The following is a 7,241-nucleotide window of genomic DNA, read 5'->3' on the forward strand; positions in this document are numbered from 1 at the left end:
TCAGCAGGGATGTAAAGGCCTTTAGCCTTTACTAACACATCCTCTACCAATCCATAAGCTTGTCTTATTGACTTGTCTGCCATCTCTAATGAGAATGTGGCAGCCTGTACCTCAAAGATCCCTAGTTTTTCCATTACAGAGAGTGGCATAAGATTTATGCCTGACCCCAGGTCACATAGAGCCTTCTCAAAGGTCATGGTGCCTATGGTACATGGTATTAAGAATTTACCAGGATCTTATTTCTTTTAAGGTAAAGTTTACTGAACCCATGTATCTAGTTCACTAATGAGAAAGGGAGGTGCATCTTTCAAAGTCTCATTACCAAACAACTTGGCATTCAGCTTCATGATAGCTCCTAGATATTGAGCAACTTGCTCTCCAGTTACATCTTCATCCTCTTCAGAGGAAGAATAGTTTTCAGAGCTCATGAATGGCAGAAGGAGGTTTAAAGGAATCTCTATGGTCTCTATATGAGTCTCAGATTCCTTTAGGTCCTCAATAGGGAACTCCTTCTTGTCTGGGAGACGTCCCATGAGGTCTTCCTCATTGGGATTCATGTCCTCCCATTCCTCTCTAGGTTCGGCCATTTTGATTATGTCAATGGCCTTGCACTCTCTTTTTGGATTCTCTTCAGTATTGATTGGGAGAGTACTAAGAGGAATTTCAGTGATTTTCTTACTCAGCTGGCCCACTTGTGCCTCCAAATTTCTGATGGATGACCTTATTTCACTCATGAAACTTAAAGTGGCCTAAGATAGATCAAAGACTATGTTTGCTAAGCTAGAGGAGCTCTGCTCAGAATGCTCTGTCTATTGTTGAGAAGATGATGGAAAAGGCTTGTTATTGCTAAGCCTGTTTCTTCCACCATTATTAAAGCCTTTTTGGGGCTTTTTTTGGTCCTTCCATGAGAAGTTTGGATGATTTCTCCATGAAGAATTATAGGTGTTCCCATAGGGTTCACCCATGTAATTCACCTCTGCCATTGTAGGATTCTCAAGATCATAAGCTTCTTCTTCAAAAGATGCCTCTTTAGTACTGTTGGATGTATTTTGCCATCCATTCAGACTTTGAGAAATCATGTTGACTTACTGAGTCAATATTTTGTTCTGAGCCAATATGGCATTCAGAGCATCAATTTCAAGAACTCCCTTCCTCTGAGGCGTCCCATTACTCACAGAATTCCTCTCAGAAGTGTACATGAATTGGTTATTTTCAACCATGTCAATGAGTTCTTGAGCTTCTGTAGGCATTTTCTTAGGTGAATGGATCCACCTGCAGAATGGTCTAGTGACATCTTAGAGAACTCAGATAGACTATAATAGAATATATCCAAAATGGTCCACTCTGAAAGCATGTCAAAAGGACACCTTTTGGTCATCTGCTTGTATCTTTCCCAAGCTTCATAGAGGGATTCACCATCTTTTTATTTGAAGGTCTGAACATCCACTCTAAGCTTGCTCAGCTTTTGAGGAGGAAAGAACTTAGCCAAGAAGGCCGTGACCAGCTTATCCCAAGAGTCCAGACTATCTTTAGGTTGTGAGTCCAACCATGTTCTAGCTCTGTCTCTTACAGCAAAAGGGAAAAGCATGAGCCTGTAGACTTCAGGATCTACTCCATTAGTCTTAATAGTCTCACAAATCTGCAAGAACTCAGTTAAAAACTAGTAGAGATTCTCTGTAAGGTTTTCTATGGATTGTTGTGCTTTAGCTTCTCTAAGCTTCTTCTTCAGAGTCCTTTCAGGTTCAAGATCTGCTTCAACAAGAATGTTCTTGTCCCTGCTCCTGCTCATATGAAAAAGAAGAGAACAAAAAAGAAAAGGAATCCTCTATGTCACAGTAAAGAGATTCCTTTATGTTAGTAGAAGAAGAAAAGAATACAAGAAGGAAAAGAGGAAAATTCGAACTCAGAGAGGAAGAAGGGGTTCGAATTTTTAAGATGAAGATAAGTGTTAGTAATTAAATAAATAAATAGAAAGAGATGAGAAAGAGAATTTCGAAAATTAATTTTGAAAAAGAGTTAGTGATTTTCGAAAATTAAGAGAAGAAATAAAATTAAAATTAAAATTTGAAACAATTAGTTAATTAAAAAGATATTTGAAAAAGAGTGAGGAATTTTCGAAAATTAGAGAGAGAAAAGTAGTTAGGTGGTTTTGAAAAAGATAAGAAACAAATAAAAAGTTAATTAGTTAGTTGAAAAAGATTTGAAAATCAATTTTGAAAAGATAAGAAGTTAGAAAAGATTTTGAAAATGATTTTGAAAAAGATATGATTTGAAAAGATTTGATTGAAAAAGATTTGATTTTTAAAATTAAAATTGATTACTTGACTAACAAGAAACTAAAAGATATGATTCTAGAATTTAAAGATTGAACTTTTCTTAACAAGAAAGTAACAAACTTCAAATTTTTGAATCAATCACATTAATTGTTAGTAAAGTTTTCGAAATTTTGAAATAAAAATAAGAAAAAGATTTTGAAAATTAATTTAAAAATATTTTCAAAAATAAAAAAATGAAAAAAATTGATTTTTGAAAAAGATTTTGAAAAGATAAGATTTTTAAAAATGAAATCTTGACTTGACTAACAAAAAACAACTTATTTTAAAAATTTTTGACTAAGTCAACCCAAAGATTTCAAAAATTATGAGTAAAACAAGGAAAATATATTTTTTTGATTTTTTTGAATTTTTAATGATGAGAGAGAAAAACATAAATATGACCCAAAACATGAAAATTTTGGATCAAAACCAATGATGCATGCAAGAACACTATGAATGTCAATATGAACACCAAGAACACTTTGAAGATCAAGATGAACATCAAGACTTATTTTTGAAAATTTTCAAGAAAAGAAAATCATGAAAGACACCAAACTTAGAAATTTTTAATGCTTAGACACTATGAATGCACAAATGCATATGAAAAACAACAAAAGACACAAAACAAGAAAATATAAAGATCAAACAAGAAGGCTTACCGAGAACAACTTGAAGATCATGAAGAACACATGAATGAATTTTTGAAAAATGCAAAAGTTTTTAAAACATGCAATTGACACCAAACTTAAAAATTGACACTAGACTCAAACAAGAAACACAAAATATTTTTTATTTTTATGATTTTATTAATTTTTTTGGATTTTTTTTCAAAAATAATTTTTGGAAAAACAAAAAAAAATAAAAATTTTTTGAAAGATTTTGAAAAATTTTTTGAAAAGAAAATTACCTAATCTGAGCAACAAGAAGAACTGTCAGTTGTCCAAACTCGAACAATCCCCGGCAACGGCGCCAAAAACTTGATAGGCAAAATTGTGATTTACTCTTTCATAACTGGAAAAATTCTTAGCAATGGCTCCAAAAACTTGGTGCACACTACTATGGTTCACTCACATTCTTCACAACTTCGCACAACTAACCAGCAAGTGCACTGGGTCGTCCAAGTAATAAACCTTACGTGAGTAAGGGTCGATCCCACGGAGATTGTTGGTATAGAGCAAGCTATGGTCATCTTGTAAATCTCAGTTAGGTGGATTCTAATGGTTATGATGGTTTTCAAATATAAAATAAATAAAGCATAAAATAGAGATAGAGATACTTATGTAAATCATTGGTGGGAATTTCAGATAAGTGTATGGAGATGCTTTGTCCCTTCTGAATCTCTACTTTCCTACTGCCTTCCTCCAATCCTTCATACTCCTTTCCATGGCAAGCTTTATGTAGGGCGTCACCGTTGTCAATGGCTACTTCCCATCCTCTCAGTGAAAATGGTCCAAATGCTCTGTCACAGCATGGCTAATCATCTGTCTGTTCTCGATCGTGTCGGAATAGAATCTATTTATTCTTTTGCGTCTGTCACTACGCCCAACAATCACGAGTTTGAAACTGGCATAGTCATTCAATCCATGAATTCTACTTGGAATACCACAGACAAGGTTTAGACTTTCTGGATTCTCAAGAATGGCCACCAAAGGGTTCTAGCTTATACTACGAAGATTCTGATTAAGGAATCCAAGAGATACACGCTCGGTCTAAGGTAAAACGGAAGTGGTTGTTAAGCACGCGTTCATAAAGATGGATGATGATGAGTGTCAAGGATCATCACATTCATCAGGTTGAAGTGCAGCGAATATCTTAGAATAAGAATAAGCTTGAATCGAATAGAAGAACAATAGTAATTGCATTAATTTTTGAGGTACAGCAGAGCTCCACACCTTAATCTATGGTGTGTAGAAACTCCACCGTTGAAAATACATAAGTGATAATGGTCCAGGCATGGCCGAATGGCCCACCGCCCCAAATGGCATATGAATTCGAAAATAGGGAAAAGGACTTGGTCAAAGACTGACACTAGTACCATAGTAAAAAGTTCTATTTATACTAAACTAGTCACTAGGGTTTACAGAAATAAGTCTAAGTGAAGAAATCCACTTCCGGGGCCCACTTTGGTGTGTGGTTGGGCTGAGCTTGAGCTTTACACGTGCAGAGGCTTCTCTTGGAGTTAAACGCCAAGTTGTAACGTGTTTTTGGCGTTTAACTCTGGTTTGTGATGTGTTTTTGGTGTTTTACTCTAGAATGCAGCATGGAACTGGCGTTGAACGCCAGTTTGCGTCGTCTAAACTCGAACAAAGTATGGACTATTATATATTGCCGGAAAGCCCTGGATGTCTACTTTCCAGCACCGTTCAGAGCACGCCATTTGGAGTTCTGTAGCTCCAGAAAATTTATTTCGAGTGAAGGGAGGTCAGAATCCAACAGCATTAGCAGTCCTTTGTTAGCCTCTTATCAGATTTTTGCTTAGGTCCCTCAATTTCAGTCAGAAAATACCTGAAATCACAAAAAAACACACAAACTCATAGTAAAGTCCAGAAATGTGAATTTTGCATAAAAACTAATGAAAACATCCCTAAAAGTAGCTAGATCCTACTAGAAACTACCTAAAAATAATGCCAAAAAGCGTATAAATTATCCGCTCATCAAATACCTCATTACCATTTGAATCCGCTTGATTGAGATTTACAAGATGACCATAGCTTGCTTCAAGCCTCAATCTCCATGGGACCGACCCTTACTCACGTAAGGTATTTCTTGGACGACCCAATGCATTTGCTGGTTAGTTGTGCTGAGTTATGAAAAGTGTGATCACAATTTCGTGCACCAGGTTTTTGGCGCCGTTGCCGGAGATTGTTCGAGTTTGGACAACTGACGGTTCATCTTGTTGCTTAGATTGAGTAATTTTATTTTATGTTTAAGCTTTTTATTTTTATTCTCGAAAAATACAAAAAAAATTAATAAAATCATAAAAACCAAAAATATTTTTTGTGTTTCTTGTTTGAGTCTAGTGTTAAATTTTAAGTTTGGTGTCAATTGTATGCTTTAATTTTTCTTAATTTTCGAAAACATATGCATTTTGTTCTTCATTGATCTTCAAGTTGTTCTTGATGATTTTCCTTGTTCTGATCTTTAAATTCTCCTATTTTGTCTCTTTTCTTATTTTTCATATGCATTTTCAAATCCATAGTGTCTAAACATTAAAAATTTCTAAGTTTGGTGTCTTGCATATCTTTCTTTTCTTAAAATTTTTCAAAAATATGTTCTTGATGTTCATCATGATCTTCAAAGTGTTCTTAGTGTTCATCTTGACATTCAAAGTGTTCTTGCATGTATTACTTGTTCTGATCTTAATTTTTCATGTTTTGTGTCATTTTGTTATTTTTCTCTCCTAATTTAAAAAATCAAAAATATATCTTTTCAAGTAAATAATACAGAGAAATAAAGATTCAGAACATACAGCAGAGGAATCACAGAGAAAAAGCTAGGCATTTAGAAAAACGCTCAGTAAGGAAGGAATTTTGGCGTTAAACGCCAGCCAGGGTATCTGGCTGGGCGTTCAACGCCCAAAAAGGTAGCATTTTGGGCGTTAAATGCCAGAATGGATAGCGTCCTGGGCGTTTAACGCCAGGATGACACAGGGGAGGTAATTTTGTTTCAAATTCAAATTTTTTTCAAATTTTCATGTTTTAATTCATGATTTTAAAATCTTATATTTCTCTTTTAATGCTTTTGAAAATTTTAAAACTAATTTTTCAAAAAAAAAATATTTTTCTTAAATTTTCAAAAAAAAAAATCTTTGCTAACAATTAATGTTTTGATTCAAAACTTTCACGTTTGTTACTTTCTTGTTAAGAAAGGTTCAATCTTTGAATTCTAGAATCATATCTTTTAGTTTCTTGTTAGTGAAGTCATCAAATTTAAAAATCAACTCTTTTTAATTCCCTTTTTAATTTTCTTTTCAATCATATCCTTTTTCAATCAGATCTCTTTCAATCATATTTTTTTTAATTTTAATTTCAAAATCTTTTTCTAACTTCTTATCTTTTTCAAAATTTATTTTCAAATCTTTTTTACTTCTCATTTTCAAAAATCACTAACCCCTTTTTCAAAAATCTTTTTAATTAACTAATTATTTTAAATTCTAATTTTATGTTATTTCTTTTAAATTTTTTGAAAACTCTTTCTCTCTCATCTCTTTCTATTTAATTTATTTAATTGCTAACATTCCTCCTCCACTCATCTAAAAAAAATTTCGAACTCACCTCATCTCTCTTCTCATTCTTCTACTCCTTTTTCTCTGACACATCAAGGAGTCTCTATATTGTGACATAGAGGGTTCCACTACTCCCTTTTGTTCTCTTCTTTTTCATATGAGCAGAAATATGGATAAAAACATTCTTGTTGAAGCTGATCCTGAACCTGAAAGGACTATGAAGAAGAAGCTAAGAGAAGCTAAAGCACAATACTCCGGAGAGGACCTTACAGAGATTTTCGAAAAAGAAGCAGACATGGCAGTCGAACCCAATAACAATGCTAGAGATGCAAGGAAGATGCTTGGTGACTATACTGCACCAACTTCCAACTTCTATGGAAGAAGCATCTCAATTCCTGCCATTGGAGCAAACAACTTTGAGCTTAAGCCTCAATTAGTTTTTCTAATGCAGCAGAATTGCAAGTTTCATGGACTTCCATCGGAAGATCCTCATCAGTTTTTAGCTGAATTCTTGCAAATCTGTGATACTGTTAAGACCAATGAGGTTGATCCCAAGGTCTATAGACTTATACTATTTCCCCTTTGCTGTAAGAGACAAAGCTAGAACATGGTTGGACTCATAACCTAAAGAAAGCCTAAACTCTTGGGACAAGTTGGTCAATGCTTTCTTGACCAAATTCTTTCCACGTCAAAAAATAAGC

The 7,241-nt window shown here is 34.2% G+C and overlaps 1 non-coding gene across 1 annotated transcript; it reads left to right on the plus strand.

The window, feature by feature from the left end:
• The first annotated feature begins 1,348 nt into the window (after window positions 1–1,348).
• LOC112793419 (small nucleolar RNA R71) lies at window positions 1,349–1,456 on the plus strand. Its single transcript, XR_003198111.1, has one exon. It is a non-coding gene; the product is annotated as a small nucleolar RNA R71 (small nucleolar RNA).
• The last annotated feature ends 5,785 nt before the right edge of the window (window positions 1,457–7,241 follow it).

The sequence above is a fragment of the Arachis hypogaea genome, chromosome 3 (assembly GCF_003086295.3).
Source record: "Arachis hypogaea cultivar Tifrunner chromosome 3, arahy.Tifrunner.gnm2.J5K5, whole genome shotgun sequence".
In the NCBI taxonomy this organism is placed as follows: Eukaryota; Viridiplantae; Streptophyta; class Magnoliopsida; order Fabales; family Fabaceae; genus Arachis; species Arachis hypogaea.